The sequence below is a fragment of the Hylobates moloch genome, unplaced genomic scaffold (genome assembly GCF_009828535.3).
Source record: "Hylobates moloch isolate HMO894 unplaced genomic scaffold, HMol_V3 SCAFFOLD_12, whole genome shotgun sequence".
In the NCBI taxonomy this organism is placed as follows: Eukaryota; Metazoa; Chordata; class Mammalia; order Primates; family Hylobatidae; genus Hylobates; species Hylobates moloch.
The window spans coordinates 89,444,921-89,464,941 of NW_026652287.1; the positions used below are offsets into that span (position 1 = coordinate 89,444,921).

Genomic DNA, 20,021 nt, shown 5'->3' on the forward strand with positions numbered 1-20,021 from the left:
GTTAGATTTCTAATTGGTAAAAAGGTTATGTAAGTCACTGTATTTTAGGGTATCCCTTTAAAACTATTCATAGCCCTTTTCATCTCTTTCTATAGAGAATATCTTATCCATATATTACACAGAACCCACTCATTTAAATGAGTTAATACATGTAAACTGCTTTGAACAGTACCAGCAGGTAGAAGGCAGCTACACAGGTGTTCATTTTATTCAATAATCTTACATTCCCTTTAGTCAAAGTAACTAGTGTGTTTTGGAGCTAGTCTGTTTTTCATGGCATGTTAACAAAAGAACATTAGTTTTGTTTTTTTTTCACCCTCTAAATTCTAACATCTCTTAAGAAATGACTGCTGTTTTCCCGAGATTCTACTTCCTTCAAAAAAAAAAGCAAGAAGTAATTCAAATATCAAGTGCCTTAATAGGAAGGCAGAAATTTAATGAGTGGAATGGAATTTGGCCTTATCCAGATGAAGAAACAGAAATCACACACCGGACTCTTATATGTAATTATTTGGAAAAAATGTCTTTATATGTCTTTATGAGCTTGGGGTATGGCGGGTCAGAATCCCAGGGGAAGACTCAAGAAACCAAACAAGGCAACCAATTGTTCTATATAATAAAGGAATGAGGAATCTGGATTTGCAAAGTAGAGGATGACTGGAGGGAGAAATTAAGGAAGGGGACTCTTGAGTTATCTATAGACTGTCTTCACTAAAGAAATGTTCCTTCATGTCCACATTGCTCACTTCTGCTTTTGTAAAAATGGATTATTTTACCCAAAGTAAAATTGAGTTGTGTATCTAAATTGCACAAGACTGTACAAAGACTGTATATCTCCTGTACAGGAAATGAATGACAGATGACATATCTGGGTTATCCACACATTTAAACTTATTTCATACATGTATTCATTTTCAGTTTTGACAAACTTATACATGCATAAAGTCTGTTTAGGAAAACAGATCCAAAAGGCTTCTTTTTTTTTTTTTTTTTTTTTTTTTTTAATATTAGCAGTCCTCTTAGTTCCCCCCCACCCCCACCCTTTTTTAAAATATCAGCAGTCCTCTTAGTCCCCCATCCCATTTTCTACTCTGAAGCAACTAGGAACAGTACCCTCAAATCCTTCATCTCTACAAATAATGCTTACAAAGCTACTGCTTGCTTTTTCAGTTTCAGGCTTCATATATATCTTTCCCCCACCCCCCGAGATGGAGTCTCGCTCTGTTGCCCAGGCTGGAGTGCAGAGGCACAATCTCGGCTCACTACCTCCACCTCCTGGGCTCAAGCAATTCTCCTGCCTCAGCCTCTAGTAGCGGTGATTACAGGCCCATGCCACTACGCCCGGCTAATTTTTGTATTTTTCGTAAAGACAGGGTTTCACCATTTTGGCCAGGCTGGTCTCGAACTCCTGACCTCAAATGATCCACTCATATCTTTTATCACCATTCTTCTTCCCATCCCCAGCACAAACACAAATGCTTCCTAAAGTACTTTTATCAAGAACATATTAACAAATTACAACTCGATAATAGGAAGAGACTATACGCTACTGGAACCAAAATGTCCATCAACAGGCGAACGGACAAACTGTGGTGTATCTATACAGTGAATCCTCATCAGCAATAACAAGAACTATTAATATACACAACACGGATGAACCTCAATTATGGTGAGTGAATGTCAGACCAAAAAAGAACATATACTGTATGATTCCATGTACATAAAATTCCAGAACAGTCAAATTATTCTACAGCAACAGAAAGCAGATCAGGGGCTGCCTGAGGAAAGGAGGAGCTGTGGGAGGAGAAGGGAAGGAAGATAACGAGGCACAAAAAATTTAGGGGAATGATTACCTGACTGTGGAGGCGACTGTGGCAATATATACATGCCTCAGAACTCAAGTTTTTCACTTTAAGTGTAAAGTTTATTCTATGCCAATTATATCTTAGTAAGACTATAACAAATTTGTTTAATTTGAGAAAAAAAGGACACAAGCTAAATAGAAGTTCTGGATTCAATATGGGTTTCACAGTAGGGTGAGCTGACCGGGACATTTTCTTTGGAGACGCAGACACAGCCAATGTCCGATTCTTGAGGTCTTTTACCTTGAGCTGGTCAGGTTAGATAAGACAAGACACTTCTATTCTGGCCAGAATTCTGAAAGCCGGGTGAGGGAAGAAGACTGGTGATCTTAACATAAACAGGTAAACACTCGGTTTTGAGTGTGGTACCCTGGTTTTCAACTGTGTTCCCAGTGTGCATAGCCTTCTCCAGAAAGTAAGCTTCCAGCCTTCTGCAAGGATGAAGGAAAAAGAGATCACAGACTACAGACAGAGGGAAAGGTATCTGGGTATCAAATTCCTAAAATTTCAACCAGTTCTCCCGTTTTGCCCCCATCCCCTCTTCACCAGGGGTACCATGTTTTCCCAGCTCTGAGCTCTCAGGGAATTCTATAAACTGACTTGTTTCTGGGCTTTTCTATTACTTAGAGTTCAGCTTTTTAAGTCTACTAAATCGACTCCTTCTAAAATTTTGGTGTGGGTTTCTCTTCTCCCTTGTGGATTTATGGCTTTTTTAAAAAAGAATTCCCTTATTCTCATTTTAGTATATGTTTGGCAAGGAGCAGAGTTAAATGCTAGTAATATGCCACTTGTTTAACTGAAATTTTAGATAATTTAGCTTTTCAATAAATGTATTTATCTTCATAAATCAAACACAGCATATCACAGATGAAACGTCAAAATGATGACAAAGTAGTTAAAAGACAAAATTGGAAGGCAAATCTAACAGAATAAAGAAATAAATGGTTGAAAGTTTGGGGGGAGGGGGTAACCTGTTTTTGCTATACAAATTTTGTTAAAAGCCAAATTTCCAAGAGAGAAAAATCAAAACCCCCTGACTTTGTACTTTTTGAGGGGTTAAAGAAACCAAGTGATTTATCCAAGACAAGTGGGCTTTTTAGTGGTGAAGATAAATTTCACATTTAAATCTGGTGAGTCCTTAACACATCACAGAGTAAAAAACCAAAACCAAAGGAGACACAGGCTCTGAGAAAGGTGGGTATTTCTAGCAAAAGAAATGCTGTCAGCAGGAGGACCGGAGGTGATCAAGTTCCAGCATTAAATTATGTACATAAAAACAGTAGTGCTTAAGCTCAAAGGCAGGGTCATCTATTTTTTGAGACAGAGACAGTCTCCCTCTGTCGCCCAGGCTGTAGTGCTGCGGCACAATCTCAGTTCACTGCAACCTCTACCTCCCAGAATCAAGCAATCCTCCTACCTCAGCCTCCCAAGTAGCTAGGACTACAGGCACACGACACCATGCCTATTTTTTTTTTTTTTTTTTTTTTTAAAGTAGAGATGAGGTTTTGTCATGTTGCCCAGGCTGGTCTCAGACTCCTGTGGTCAAGCAGTCCTCCTGCCTCAGCCTCCCAAAGGGCTGGGATTACAGGCAGGAGCCACTGCGCTCCGCCAAAGACAAGGTAACATAAATTTTACCCTAAATCCACTGTGCATGCAGAAAGGGGTTGACTGACGAATCCTTGTTTTTCTGAGACTCGACATGCAGACAGTTTGATGCTTCAGGAGCTCCCTTTCCTAGGCTTTGTCATATTTCTTTCCCATTCACTGACTGACCTTCCTTGTTTTCAGCCCTCTATTTGCACTGGTACCCTTTAACTCAGCAGTTCTCCGCTATGGTATTAGTTGTCAGGAGTGTCCATACTTAAGTACCTTAAGTTCATGAGTCACTTTTTAAGCAAACAAAAAAGAGTAGTTATAGCACTTACTTGCTTTTAAGCATGAATAGAGAAGAAAAGGACAGAAGTATAGCAAAGAAATTAAAAATCTCTTAGTATTAGAGGTATTAAAAAATCTAGTATTAGCAAGGGAGCATGGAGTATATGCCAGTATCATCCATCAGTGTCCCAGTAGAAAAACAACTTACTAATCTAACCAATTTCACTTTTGCTGATTCCATTCATCTCTACCTTCAGATTTCTTTTTATTTTCTTCACTACCAAAACCACTCCTGTGCTACTCTTTGACCAACAATTTTATTATGATTATTATTGCAATGTCAATTAAAGCAGGAGCAAGTCTTAGAACTCCCTCCACAATACCTTACCAACAATTAGACCTATAAAATTTAAAAGGTTAGAATACTCAATAGCAGTGCACCTGTAAGGTCTCAGCTGTGCTAATCATAGGAAAATGAATAATTTTTGGAGAACGACTCTTATTTTTTCAAACATTTTAAAATATAACAGCTTACATACTAAAGATATATAAATAGTTACTTAAATGTCTAAAATTACTACTCTATATATCACTCAGGCATTCAACAGAAATGATAAAGTCAAATACAGGCTTTCCTTCCTGACTTCTGGAAGGCAGCTGGAAGAATAATCCATTGCTATACTCTAACACAGACCATATACCTACTCTTCTTCCTGATGCCTGGTGATTCTGTAGCAGGTCATGAGCTAACAGTTTGCTCTCAGTTCATGGAACCGCAGCAATGATATGACGCTCAGTCTTTGGTCTGTCTAAATGTGCCCATTCTTCAAAACTCAGCATTACTCCACCCTTTCCCATTATCTCTCTTTGATTTTCTTGTCTGAGGTCCTCTGGGTTGTACACTTCCCATTTATTATCCTTTTGTCTTAGTAATTCATTTGGAGATAACATAAAAGAACTGAGATAAGATACAGGGTTCTATATGACAATATACAGAACTTTATCCAGCAAATGTTCAGGCACTATTTTTTTGGCATATTGGTTTAGGATTTAGACATTGTGTAGCTTCTGTTAAGGTAAAGCAGAGAAGGTTAAGGAAATTTTTCTGGGAGATTTTTAAAACCTTTTTACCTTTGGAATTTTAACCTTACTCAGATGGGTTCATAAGACAATGTTTTATTTCTGGAAGATAGCTACATACATTTCACAGAATGTTACCAGGACAGTAGAATTTAGCTTCTCTACAGGCAGGACTTTTCCACCTCTGAATTTCAATGTGGCAGTTAATTTGTTTTTTTTTTGCTTGGTAAACAGGTTCTTTGTTGTGTCACCCAGGCAGCCTCGAACTCCTGGCCTCAAGCGAACCTCCTGCCTCAGCCTCCCGAAGTGCTAGGACTTATAGGCATCAAACACAGCATCTGGCCCCTAAAGGTCCTACCAGGTGAGAGGAAAAACACATAGACATTCACAAAAAAAGGACGAGGGACCACCAGACTCTAAAACCATCACACAGTGGACAGTCAGCAATACTACAGTATGCAACACAGCTCTCAACTCCAGGAAACACAATTCATTTTGTGTTGTATGTGAACAGCACCCCCTGGAGTTGTGCAAAGCAGTGATCCTGGTACACAAAGTTAACAAGGTGAGATGTTCCACTAAAGGGAGTTTTGTGAAAAGAGAGGACAAAACACTAAACACATTTAGATTCAGCCCTTATTAGCACATTGAAGTACCAGAGAAGTTCCAAACTGCATAAACCAGCACTTCCTGGAGTTTGGTTGTGCCTCTTTCCCCCAGGAAATCCCTATTAATATTTTTTGGAACCAGCATTCTAAAACACAATTTAGAAAACACTGAGCTACTTTATAAAAGGCTTTCAGAGTCAAGTTGTGTTTTGATAAAGAGAAAAATTTTAAAAAATGAAAGTTTTAGTGAAGAAACTGTGGTTTAAAATAGGTTATTGAAAAGCAAAATTCTGGCACAAATATGAAAGGTAGATTAAAGCAGCAGATCTGAGAGTTTTGAGAGTACAAGATTATTATTTAAAATCCTCCTGAGAGAGAACTCACAGGGTTAATATAATGAATAACAGATCCACATTGCTAATAAAAAAGTATTTAAAAAGCATCTTTTAAGTTAAACAGTCAAATTTTCTTTAAGACCTATTTTTTCAGAAAACATAAATTTGACTCCTAAATTTATCAGGTCTGTACAGCAGTCATGCCAGTTTACAGTTAGGCAGTATAATCTCAGATTTCACAGTGTAAGCAAGCATTGGTCCATTCAAAACTACCTTTATTTGTTCCCTCAGAGGCCCAGGTGACAGTAGTATTAATACAAAAGCAGGTATCCCATATTTTAAGAAACCATATTGTTGGAAGTTACTATACTTAGAAATACCAAATATTCTTATAACTAAAAACACCACAACTATTTGGAATAGCTGACACTGTCCTAGGAAAAATTTAATAGAAAATAGCTTTTAAAAATATGGCAAAAAAAAAATGTGCCCATAGTTCATTTGGACTTCTCTGCCAAAAATATTTCTTAATTTATATTACCATAAGCTTTAGTAAATTACAAGCTATGATTCCTAAATATACTTTAAGGTGTAGCCAACAAGACTAAGTTTTGGAACAAACAAAAACAGGTTCCCAACAGTCTTGAGATGAACCTGCTTTGAAATTAATTTTATTATAAAATATATTTTAAATGCAGATACAGGCTATTTGCTATATTGTTATAAATGAAGCAAAAAACAACTGCATTTCAAAACTGGTCTTAAAGAGGAAAATTATTAAAGGCAGGTAATTCACGTGGTATATGGTATTAGATAAAATAGTGCCAAAAGTCAGAGTAGATTGGTGAACTACACAAACTGTTATTTAACATTTAAGTGAGACAGCAGTAACTTCTGTTTTAATGCATAAAATAGTAAATTATCAATTAGTATGCTATCACTAATATTCTTGGAAGATCTACTTGCTGTTTTTGAAAGAGCAACTGCTTGTTAACTAAAATTAAAGAGAGCTATCTATCCACTAACTTATGTCCTTTTAGTCTGAAGGAATATCCAATCTTTTCTTCTAACAAAGAGCTAGACTAAAGGATAAACACACACTACTGTAAAGATACAGCATGCATTATTTTTATGAATATAAACCCTGGTGTCCAAGTCATTTGAAAATGGCAGACATTAAGACATGAAAATAAAAGAACATTCTCTAAGAGTTTACAGTGCTTAATAAGTAACTTAAGTAACCACAGATGGATCTTCTGAAAGACTGGGCATACACAGATAACAGAAATATTTTCAATTTATCAGTTCTAGGATTGTCACAAAAACCACTGACATCAACAAATCAAACTTAGCTACTGATTTAGATATCTCTACCACGTAACTTTAACTTAGTTATAAATGCAATGTCAATGTTTCTCAAAATGCAGACTACTCTAGCATTTGGCCCCAGCTCAAATCTGCTGAATCAAAATTCCAGGGGCAATGCCAAGGAATCTGCACTTTCAGTAACTCCCCCAGGTGATTCTTCATGCACATCAATGCTGGAGAACCACACCTTTCTTGTGAGATTTATAATCAGGTTTTGGATTTCAGGAACTAAAACCTCCTCATTTGGAACCTTTTAAACTAAATTTCATTACAGAACAAATCAGTATTTCAAAGAGATTTAGGTAATAAACATGTTATAGTATAAAAACCAGTGCATAAAAAGCGACAGCAGAAATTAAAAGAAGAAACTTTTAGTATAGCACATTTTATTTTTATTCAAGATTTAAGACACCCCTAGGCCAACAGTTCTTTGAAATCAAAATTCCTAACTTAAAAAAAATCCACAATATTAAAAATACAGTATTTCAGATACGTTCACATTCACTCAGCTGTTAAGTAAATCAAAACACAAATTGTTTGTATTACACCAAATATAAATGATTAAATTTATAAAACTCAACCCAAACAAACCCATTCATATTTCTCTATTAAATTTACTCTGATCAAAACTGATTTTCCATACATAACTTTCATAAACTTACATAAACGTGTATAATGAGAAGAGCAATGAGCAAAATCTAGAAGCCACCTAAAGTCCAGTTTGGGCTAAAAAAGCTGCTAGCTATATAACCTTAGGGCCTAGACAAATCACTTTACCTACCAGAAAAACAACAACAACAAAAAAAGTACAACTGTCTACCTTACCACACAGGATTATTGTGAGAATCAAATGAGGTCATATGTAAATACATTCTGAAAACTGTAAAGTAGTTAATAACAATGCCTAAGATTTCTGAAGATGGCAAAATTTGAGAGACACTACCTTTGGGTACCTGCTGTAAAATACACAAACTATCACCAGAAAAATTAAAATGTATATGCCACTAAAGAATGAATGAAGAACATAAAAATTGACCATTCAGATTTAATTAGATATTGGACACTATTGAGTATACAGCATTCTGAAAATTACAAATACAAAAATTCGATTCGATTACCTGTCCTATGTCCCCATTTATAACAGAACCATTTCTTGTGTTAAGATATAAATGAAATTTGATGGACCATGAGAGTTGGTAATTGTCAAAACTGGCCAGTACGTATATCATTCTCTCTACTTTCTCATGTTTGATAATTTCTATAATAAAAAATTTTAACAAGACAACAATTTATGTGGTATGTATAGATAACATTTCTAAAAGCTAAAAAGTGAATTTTTTGAAGTTATTTATCTTTATGAAAATTATTTCCATAACCATTGTATGTTATTTTCCTTGCAATGTCACCTCAGATTCTACCTAGTCCCAAATAAGCCACTATTAGTACCTTTATTACATATCACGACAGCTACTTGAAAATAATTATTCCCTTCCAACTGGTCAATACTCTTGCCCGAGATGCAAAAACTTAAATCTTTGTTTCTGTTTTCTGATCCTCAGTCCTTTTATTGATTTTTGCTCATTCATTACAAAATTCCAGAATAAAAAAGTGAAAACATCAATTTTACTGTACTCATGTGTAAAATGTAAGGGAAAAAACCAAATATTATGTTATTCAGTATTACAAAAGACCAATAGTTATAAGCGGCCGTTCCTTTTAAAACTCATTTCCCATGGTAAGAGACTGTTTCATCTGAAATGAAGTTAACATGTCTGTCAGACAAAGGAAATTAGTAAATCTCACTCTAAAATCAAGGATTCTATCAAAGTATATATAACAACATATAATTACTCTGCATGCATCAATCTAATAGCTCAAATAATGTCCTTTATCCTGGGGCCATATTCCACAGTTTGACAGAGAACACATAGCAGTAAGGGTATAAAACACCTTCCATCTCAGAGTTTTTGGCTAATTTTAATTTAATAAAGACTTATCTACAGCTCAGTAGCCAATGCTTTACATTGTCTATAGAGAAATTGCAAGTGTTGAATGAAAACTTAAATGCAGATAGAGGGGCAGTAATATTTTGTGGTTTGTAAGACTATATGTAATAATATCCACATCTTAATTCATTACTTGGGAGCGAAATCCCTTTTCTCATGTTACATCAAAAAAGGAGCCTGTGCCTAAAGAGACAGTGTTCCTTACACTTATGATTTGGGAAGGAAGGGAAGGGAAAGAAATCTCAGCTGTCACTATAGTATCTAAGTATTAAAATCTACATTTATTTTTATATGAGATGCACCTGAGAGGAGCCATGTATACAAACCACTTTTTCTAACATGGTCTTTATTAAACTTTGAATATAAGTATACCTGCTCGAAGTGGTCATCTGTATTATTTAAGAACAAGCAACTGTAAAACAGTAAAATCACAAAAGGTAAGTTGTTGGAAGACAACAAAAAAGAATTACTATATCTGATCCTGCGTGTTTCAGAATCTGTTAATAGGTCTACAGCTAAAAAATAAAATAAAATAAAATTGTAAAGCCACTGTCATACTGGTAGGTACCTTTATTTGGTGGCAATGGCTAGTTTAAACCACCTATTAAAAGCAGCTATTACTTTCCTTCTTTTACGAAGAAGATCCAGACCATCAATATTATTATAAACACAAATCAAAACTAGTTTGTCATCTCAGAATGCTAAAATCCCAAGCTTCAATTAAAAAAAAAAAATGATTTCCCATATAATTGCAGAAATTTCTCTCAAAAGAGAAATGAGAGAATACAGAAAAATGAAGACAATTCCCCCTTACACGTCAAAATGCGGATGCCAATAATGACAGCTGCGATAAAAATCAAGAAGGCGTACCCCGAATTTTCACTTTAATAAAAGAAAATTACGAAATTTTAAATTAAAGGTGGCGCTCTGTCCTCAACTCACCCGAATGTGACTCACTTTTGCAGACTATATGGTAGGAAATAACAGTTATTTTTCAAAGATCTTTGCAGTTACACCCAAGCCAAAATCAGGACAGAGATCAACCCTTAATTACAGCAATTTAACTGTCTTATCTAAAGCAAGGTAAAAACTAAAACGTCCTCCTGAAATCATAGCTAAATAAGCCCATTTCATATACTAGCTATCAAAGGTTCCCAATTAAAAAAAAGTTTCTATTTACTTCAAATTTGAACTTACCAGGAGGATAAAGAAAAAGAGAGGGGGAGGAGGAGGAACCAAATGAAACGCACAAGTACCAAAAGCAGATTCTCCTCCAATCCCTCTTAATTCCCCCAATCCACCACTGCCACACACAAGGACAGGGAATCTCGGGAAGGCTGGCATCGGGGCAAGTGGTGAAGGCCCTCCATTCACTCACGTGGGCCACCATCCAAAGGGTTACACACCCTCTGCCAGATGAGAGCCTCATACAAACCAGGCCCTTACAAGTACTTCTTATTATAAAATACACCCACGCTGAACAAGAGCCTTATTTTAAAATAAGACTGTCCTCGGGTGGGGGAAGTTAAACACAACAAAGGCTTCCATGTTGACAGGCAGACAAGTTCAGATATATGCATATACCTACACACGCATGAAAAAAATCCATGTAGCTAATTTATCACGAACAGCAATCGATACCAACAGAAGCCATTAGATTATTAATAAATCAAGAAAAGTAGCGGGCACAGAAGCGAAAGGTGGCTGTCTGCAGCGCTCTAACCCAAGGAAAGGGTAAATATCAGCCTGTCGAGGAGGGTCGAGCCCTCCAAGTATCTGCAGACCCCCTCAGCCCACCCGGACGCCCTGCCCTCCCCTCCGCGCCAAGCAGCGCACAGGGTGCGAGCACTCCCAGCGCTGCGAGTCCCGCAGAAAACTGGTGAATGAAATGCGCACAGAGACCGACCTGGCTGGTGACCGCGGCGCAGAACCAGGGGTCGCTAACCAGCTTAGCCACAGGATTCTCCCGCAGGATGGGATAAAGAGAGCACAGCCCCCACCCCACACCCCTGCCACTGAAACGCAGTCCTCCTACAGACTCCTTCCCCAAAAAGGGAGGTGGGGGCGCAGGCTTTTTTCTCTTAAACTAAGTGAATAAACACGAATCGGAAGCAAATGTGAACATCCTCGGGGGCCAGACGGAAGGCGTGAGGAGAAAGACCAGGCGGCTCTCCAACTCCCGAGGAATCACCGTCCTGACACGCCAACAATCAACCACCCGGGCCAGGGGCCGACTAGGGGCCCCCGCTCCCCTCCCGCAGTGCGTCTGGGGGGCCGAGGCCAAGGATTAGAGGGGTGACCCTCCCGGGGCGCGGGGAGAGGGAGTGCCGGGCACGGTGCCCTCAAGGTCACCACGCGCCGTGGCGGGGGCGACCGGTGGCGGGATGGGCTGTGGCGTGGCCGAGGCAGCTCCGTGAAGCCGAAGACCTGCGGGTGTAGACCAGAAGCCCCAAGGAGCCCCATCCCTCGGGCCTGGAGCAGCGACTCCCAGACTGACCAGGCGCTGAGATGCACGGCGAGAAGCACGCTCACCTTTACAATCTCCCGGCAAGAGGCAACCTGCGAGGGGCCCCGACCGTCCCCGTCAGCTTCTCCCGAAACCCGCGCAACCCGCCGGGCACCCAGCTGTCAGGACCCCCGCCGCGACGCCCGACCTCCTTGCTCCGCCCGGCCTCCCCCGCAGGTGACCTGCCCCGCCACCCCCGCCGCGGGCGGGCGGCGGCCGACACTCACCTCGCCCGGCAGTGGGAACCATTTTCCGAGGGGGAAGAAAAAGCAGGCTGCAGGAGGGTCGCGGGGCGGTGAGGGACAGCGGGAAACGCAGAGGATGGGGGCTCCGTCCTCAGCGCGTCCGCAGCCGGCTCGCAGGACTCGGGGCGCCACGCGGAGGTGCAGCTGCACCTCGGGGATGGGGCGGCCAAGGAGCCGAGAGGTTCGGCGTCCACCAGCCGGGGCTCCCTACTCACGCTGCACTGCGAGGAGGCGGCGGCGGCGGCGGCAGCGAAGGAGGAGGAGGCGGCGCCCGGCCGTCCCCGCCCAAAGCCCGGCAGCCACCGAGTGGCCGCCCGCGTCCCCGCAGGACCCGCCTCCTCGGCTCCGCAGAGCCGCACACAGGGCGCGCCGCGCTCGCTCGGCACGGGCAGCTTAGCCGGCCTCACGCCGCCGTCCGCTACAGCAGCCGCGGGCGGGGTGCAGCCACCTCCGTGAGCGCCGCAGCCCGCCCCACTCGGGGCGGGGCCCGCGGGCACCGGAGAGCGGACTGCCGAGCACGAGGGGGCTGCGCGCAGCTCCGGGCAGGGACCTCGTCTGCACCGGGTGGCCCGCAAGATTGCCGGGGTAGGCAGGGGGAGGAGAACGCTCACCCGTTCCGGTCTGGCGCTCCTTTCTCTCCACACCCACACGCCTCCCGCTCCACGCTGGCGGCGCAGCTGCTCCCGCTTCCACAGCCGCCACCGCCGCCGAAGCTCGCGCCGCCGCCGCTGCCGCCTTGGCTGAGCGCGGTCACGTGACGCGGTCCGCGGGGAGCCTGGGGGCGGGCGGGTGCGCGCGCGCGCGCGGAGGAACCGCGGCTCGGACCGGGACTGGGAGCTAAGCCGCACTGGGAGGGCGTTTAAGGGGAGGACCCGGCGAGCGCGCCCCCGGCTGGCGAGCGCGCGCCCGGCGATTAGAACTTGCCGCGCGGTGGGGAAAGGGTGGCCGGAGTGAGGGGCGGGGGTGGGGACTTGCGCCTCCGCACGCCCCTCCCTCTCTTCCTTCCCCTGAGCGCCTCGGCTGGCCGCTGCCCCCGCCCCCTCCAGCGCGCCCCTTCCCTCCTGCCGCAGCCTGCGATTGGCTGAGAGGCTCTGACGTCCGTGTTTCCATGACGTGTTGGTGCGGGAGGGAGCGGCGGGGGAGGAGGGGGTGGCTCAGGCGCGCGGGGAGGTGACTCCGTCAGTCACAGCTGCTGTTTCGGCGCGGGGCCGGGCCGCTGCCGCGACGTGTGGAGGCAGGAGAGTGATGATTGCCGCAGGAGAAGTGCGGGCGCCCTTCACCTGGGGCCCCTCCCGAACCGCCCCCGGGCCCATGCCCCTCCAGGGCCCAGGAGCGAGCCAGCGGGAGGGCGAGGGCGAGCGCTCCTGGTGAGGACAGATTAAGGCGAACCCCCAGTCAGCGGACATTTGAGCGGTTCCTCGCCGCGTCTCTGCCCCCACTCCAAACCGGACTCGACGCCTGTCCCGGGCCGTGACGCACGCACCTGACGACAAAAGTGCTTCTCGGCTCGCTCCCTCTTTGGGGAAGAGAGCTCACTCCCCATGCGGGCGCGGGGCACCCCATCTCTGTTCCTGCCGGTGGGGTCCGCAAACACCGGGGATCCCGGCTGCAGCGCCCAGAGGGTTAACGCAGGCGTTCGGCCAGTGCAAACCGGCCTCACAGGATCCGCGCTTAAAATCCGGGTGTTTTCATTTTGGGTTTGTTTCTTCTACTATGCCAAGCTGGTGGTTCTCTTTTAATTCTCTTGTAACATCTCAACCCTGCACCCATCTTTCCTGAGGGGAAAAGGAAACGGGATAACTTGCGGTATTTCGATGCTCAAAGGTAACCGGCGGCTCTGCTCCAACCTTCAAGAGATTTTGCAAGTTGAAAAAAAAAAACAAAACCATCCTTCGTAACATCTACTTAAAAAAAAAGTTTTCCTTCTTGTACACACATATACACAGTAAAGATGTGTATCTTACCTAAGATACCGCGCTTCATCTTCATCTAATCTTTATTTGAACTCACCGTCGCCACTGGCCCAGAGACCTTGTCAGTGTTATTTTCAGTATCAGTTAATCAGAACAAAAATATAAGTTCTGCAATCTTCTTTCTCTTAATTCCAGAACTGGAAAATTAATATTTGTATAGCCTCCTCAAAAGCATACAGGCAATAGGAAGTATGGTATTATATTCACGATCTGTTGATAGCATTTGTTTTAAAATATTTTAAAAGATTAGACACAAAATGTGTAAAAGACATTTAAAAGTGAATAAATATAAATCAATGCTGTTGCAAATAATTTTTTTATCAGTTTATGTATCTCACTAGGCTAGACATTACCAGCCTTCTGAGCTGTGCCCTTGATGTGTAAGAGGAACAAACATTGGACAGAATGATAGCATTTTTCCTCTCTTCAGTCACTGATGGAGAATTGGTTAATGTGGTACAATAAATAACCCTTCCTGAAACTATTTCAAATCTTTTTAACAGAAGAATAACCTAAATTTCACCTAATAAATTTCAGTATTATTTCCCCCTAAAATATCTTTCAAAACGATTCAGAGACATTTAAGAATCACTGGCTTTTTTCCAACGTTTCCTCCAAGGAAGTCACAATACAATGTTGAATTATGTATTCTACTTTAATCAAGAATTTGACATTAAAGTAATATGTGAATCATTGCTATAGTACACTAGCAAAATGGGTAATAGATTAAACTAGAATCTGTTCACTTTGTGGGTTTGTTCCAGTTCCAGATTATAAAATGAATGCTCTTAAAGTGTTGTGGTCATGAAACAATTATTGAGCATCTTTAAGAACACGATTCAATTAAATTTTCATTTATATCGATAAGTCTATAAATGAAACATACAGAATATATATTCATGTATATCTATAAATGAAAACGTGTGTGTGTGTGTGTATCCCAGAACATATTTGTATGCATTTTAATGAAATGTGAGTCATATGCAATGACAAACTTTTACTGTCATAGTCAAGAAAATTGTACTGTAGATTGGTTTTTATATTTTTGTTCTTCAAATAGGAAATAAAGGGTGAAAGCAATGTAGAAATAACTGTTCACATTACATTAAGCAATTCAATTTTTTTCTCCCACAGGCTTAGTACTAAAGCCTCCTTCATACATATTTTTCAATGTAAAAATCAAGAAAATATTGCATTGCTTACTGTTTCCTTGAAAAAAAATTGAACTATCTGAAATCAAAGATGCCACTGTATGTAACAGTATTCTCTTAATCTTAGACCTAACTTATCCCATGCGTTTAACTGATGTAGAGATGTATCTATGCATAAGGAACAATATAATAATACAATTTACTGAGGAAATAATATTTTAAAGTTCTTTTAATATGCATTTTAGCTACAATGCAAAACTTATAAAAGTATTTAAATCCAGTCAGGTGCGGTGGCTCACGCCTGTAATTCCAGCACTTTGGGAGACGGAGGCAGGCAGATCACGAGGTCCGGAGACTGAGACCATCCTGGCCAACATGGTGAAACCCCGTCTCTACTAAAAATACAAAAATTAGCTGGGCGTGGTGGCGCTTGCCTGTAATTCCAGCTACTCAGGAGGCTGAGGCAGGAGAATCGCTTGAACCAGGGAGTCCAAGGTTGCACCGAGCCGAGATCGTACCACTGCACTCCAGCCTGGCGACAGAGTGAGTCTCAGTCTCAAAAACAAAACAAAACAAAAAAGTATTTAAACCCTATGACAAGTTACTATTAGGGATGTTAACATTGCATTGAAGAGTGGCTGCAGATTCAAAATAATATATTTGGTATTTTTAAGGTATGCTCTTTTTCATAGAGTAAATCTAAACAACTGAGATATTTGCTGAAAAGTTGATCGATTCAAGATATATAACACATGAAGACAGTTTTCTAAAATCCTCAATGTAATTAAGTGTAAAGACAAAGAACTTTATTCTGTCACATGCATCTAGCAATAGGACGAAATAAAGACATATCAACTGCAGTGTAATTTAAAAAACATATTCTTTCCCCATAAACACATTTTACATATGTGAATGCGTCAGTCCTGGTCATTACAGAATCCTAAAGAGGACTGATGAGTACAGGGAGGCAGAGAAGGAGGATATTAAATTCTTCATTTAAAATAGTTGTATATGTTCTCGAATTTCTATTAACCTGAATCACCAGAGAGAGGTGTCAAGGGAAAGATTACTTAGCTGAAACCCACAGAGAACTGTTATCTATTAGTAACAAATTAATTACATTTGCTGAATTAAATGGAGTATAATTATATGTAAGCCTAAAATAAGAATTTTCAAGTCACATAATGGAAAATTTTTATAGGTGAAAAATGCAAAATCATTAGATGTCATTTGACAGGAATTATTAGTGCCTACATACAATGTACACTTCTAGGTATAACACATTTTTTTTAACCGTAAATGTTCTAACCCACATAGTATGGTCCTAAATCTAAATTCCAGAGAAGCGAAAAAGACAGCTCATACCTAAATGTTGAGGAAGTTTTTCTAAGGAACATTTGGACTTGATTGGTGATGAAAGAGACATAGGATTTAAAGTAATGCAAAAGATCCGCAGTAGTAATGCCAGGAAACGTACCTGGGAACTAATAAGTTTACCACATTTATTTTTCTATCCTTTAATATTCAAGAAACATGTTTACTACCTTTGATATCCCTCACCTCCCGAAGTGGAACTCGTTAATTTTCTCACAAATAGTGGTAAGTTATGATGTTTCATAATCATCAATAATGGTGAGTTATGATACAGGGTTATGAGGTTTGGGTGAGATATTTATATAAAGTTCTTAACATAGTGCTTGATGTATAGTATATGCTCAATAAATGTCATAATTATCATTCATAAACATTATCTACTCTTTATTACTTAGAAGATATACCAACAGCAGCAAATGTTACTCATTTTTACTTGTTTGATGTATTAGGCCATTCTTGTGTTGCTATAAGGAAGTTTCTGAGGCTGGATAATTTAAAAAGAAAAGAGATTTAATTGGCTGACAGTTCTGCAGCGTGTACAAGCATGGCACTGGAATATACTCAGCTTCTGGGGAGGCCTCAGGGAGCTTTTACTCGTGGTGGAAGGTGAAGCAGGAGCAAGCACATCACATGGCCAGAGCAGGAGGAAGGAGAGAGGTGCTACACACCTTTAAACAACCAGATCTCTTGAGTACACACTATTGGGAGGACAGCACCAACCTATGAGGGATCTGCTCCCATGATCCAATCACGTCCCACAGGCCCCACCCCCAACACTGGAGATTACAATTCAACATGAGATTTTGAGGGGACAGTATTCAAACTATATCATTCCACCCTGACCCTTCAAATCTCATGGTCTTCAGGCACTGCAAAATATATTCGTCTGTTGCCAATAGTCCACCAAAGTCTTAACTCATTCCAGCATGAACTCAATTAAAAGTCCCAAGTCCAAAAGCTCATCTGGAGATGAGTTCCTTCCACCTATGAGCCTGTAAAATCAAAGCAAGTTATTTTCTTTCAAGATACAGTGGGGGTATAGGCATTGGGTAAACACTCCCATTTGTAAAGGGAGAAACCAGCCATAAGAATGGGGCTACAAGGACCTACACAATGAAATCTAACAGAGCAGTCATTAAATCTTAAAGCTTCAAAACAATTCCTTTCATTCCATGTCCTGCATTTAGGGCATACTGGCACAAGGGTTGGGCTCTCAAAGCACTGGGCAACTCCACCCCTGTGGCTTTGCAGGATTCAGCCACCATGGCTGTTCTGACGAGTTGGAATTGAGTGCTTGTGACTTTTCCAGGTGCAGGGTGCAAGCTGCCAGTGGATCTACCATTCTGGGGTCTGGAGGATGATGGCCACCTTCCCATAGCTATACTAGGTAGTTCCCCAGTGGGTACTCTGTGTAGGGAGTCAGATCCCACATTTCCCCTTGGCACTGCCCTAGTAGAAGTTCTCTTTGAGGGCTCTGCCCCTGTGTCAGGCTTCTTCGTGGGCACACAAGCTTTCTCTTACATCCTCTAAAATCTAGGTGGAGGCTGCCAAGCCTCCTTCACTCTTTCACTCTGTGTACCAACAGGCTTAACACCACATGGAAGCTGCCAAGGCTTATGGTGGAAAGCTTACACCCTTTGAAGCAGTGGTTTGAGCTCTATCTGGGTCCCTTTGAGCCAAGGCTGGAGCTGGAGCAGCCAGGATCCAAGAAGCAGTGTTCCAAGGCTGCACAATGCAGCAAAGTCCTGGATCTGGCCCATAAAACCATTCTTTCTTCCTAGACCTCTGGGCCTGTGATGGGAGGGGTTCCCTCGAAGATCTTTGAAATGCCTTTGAGGCCTTTTTCCAATTGTCTTGGCTATTAGCACTTGGCTCCCTTTTAGTCATGCTAATAACTCTAGCAACTGGTTGCTCCCCAGTCTCCTTGAATTCCTCTCCTGATAATGCTTTTTCTTTGCCACATAGCTAGGCTGCAAATTTTCTAAACTTTTATGCTCTGCTTCCCCTTTCAATATAACTTCCAACTTTAAGTCATTTATTTGCTCTTACACCCAAGGATAGGCTGTTAGAAGCAACCAAATAATTTCTTGAATGCTTTGCTGCTTAGAAATTTCTTCCACCAAATACCCTAAGTCATTACTTTTTAGTTCAAACTTCCACATACTAGGACATGAACAGAATTCAGCCAAGTTCTTTGCTAAGGCATAATATGGATGACCTTTGCTCCATTTCCCAACAATTTCTCATTTGCATCTGAGACCTAGTCAGCCTGCACTTCACTGTTCATATCACTATCAGAATCATAACCATTTAACCAGTCTCTAAGAAGTTCCAAACTTTCCCTCATCTTCCTGTCTTCTTCTGAGCTCTCCAAACTCTTCCAACCTCTGCCTATTACCGTATTCCAAAGCTGCTTCCACATTTTCAGGTATCTCTATAACAATGCCCTACTTGTCAGTACCAATTTTCTGTGTTAGCTTGTTCTTGCTTTGCTTTGAAGGCATACCAAAGACTTGGTAATTTATAAAGAAAAGAGGTTTAATTGGCTCACAAGTCTGCAGGTTGTACAGGAAGTATAGCACCAGTATCTGCTCAGCTTCTGGGGAGGCCTCAGGGAGCTTTAATTCATAGCAGAAGGTGAGACAGGAGCAGATATGTCATATGACAAGAGCAGGAGTGAGAAGCAGAGGAGGTGTTACACACATTTAAACAACCAGATCTCATGAGTATTTACTACTGCGAGAACAGCACCAAGCCATGGAGATCTGCCCCCATGACCCAATTACTTCCCACCAGGCCACAACTCCAATGTCAGGAATTACAATTCAACATGAGATTTGGAGGGGACAACATGTAAACTGTGTCATTTGGTCAAGTACACTATTCTCTTAGAATTATTATTATTTTTTGCATCCTGTGAGACAGACACTATTTGTGATACTTTTAAAGTGCACCAAATTTAGTCACTAATCATCACTTAATTTGACTGATAAAGTCTGTGCCTCTTCCTAGCAAACAAAATCTTAATCTGAATCAGTAAGACATGCTTTTGGCTGCAAGTAACCAAGAGCTAAACTAGTAGTGGCTTTAATGAAGAGCAGTTTATTATTCTTAAAATTATGGTATGGTTGATTCAGCTGTTAAACATAGACATCAAGGATCCAGGCTCAACCATCCCTGTTATATGATATCAATAAGAACATCAACAGGATTTTCTCACATTTGTGGTTTTCTAATGCTTATACTTTTATATAATTTTTCATTGTTGCCAATTTTTCTTCAAAACTCCACTTTTGAGGGTACACAAAAGAATCACCTTTATGAGTTTACCAATGCAGATTCCTGGGTCCCACTCCCAGAGCTTCTGATGGAGTCTGGACTAGAGCCAGCAGATCTGCATTTTTGACAGTCTCTTTAGCTGATTCTGATGCACCACATTGTCTGTATCCCTCCTCTGTTATAAGGTAGGAAAATGAAATGTCTTTTTAGGAGGCGTTGGCAATAAGAGGATGGTTTATCTATTCATCTATACAAAGAAACTTATTAATCACTTATTACATGCTGATATGGTTTGGCTGTGTCCCCACCCAAATCTCATCTTGAATTGTAGTTTCCATAATCCCCATGTGTTGTGGGAG

General features: G+C 41.4%; 1 protein-coding gene and 1 long non-coding RNA gene across 5 annotated transcripts in view; one reads left to right on the top strand and one right to left on the bottom strand.

The window, feature by feature from the left end:
• Positions 1-12,588, bottom strand: part of ATP2B1 (ATPase plasma membrane Ca2+ transporting 1) — a 121,787-nt gene extending 109,199 nt beyond the window's left edge. The window contains exon 1 of the mRNA XM_032170872.2: positions 12,497-12,588. The gene's annotated coding sequence lies outside the window, so the exon portion shown is untranslated. The remainder of the gene's footprint in view (positions 1-12,496) is intronic.
• A 213-nt stretch (positions 12,589-12,801) lies between these two features.
• The window catches only part of LOC116479080 (uncharacterized), a 34,085-nt gene continuing 26,865 nt past the window's right edge, over positions 12,802-20,021 (top strand). For 2 of the 4 annotated variants that reach the window (XR_009208869.1, XR_009208868.1), the window contains exon 1: positions 13,050-16,608. This is a non-coding gene — a long non-coding RNA (uncharacterized LOC116479080). Of the gene's footprint in view, positions 16,609-20,021 lie in introns of all 4 variants that reach the window. The other 2 variants (XR_004250929.2, XR_009208870.1) reach the window with 2 other exon arrangements.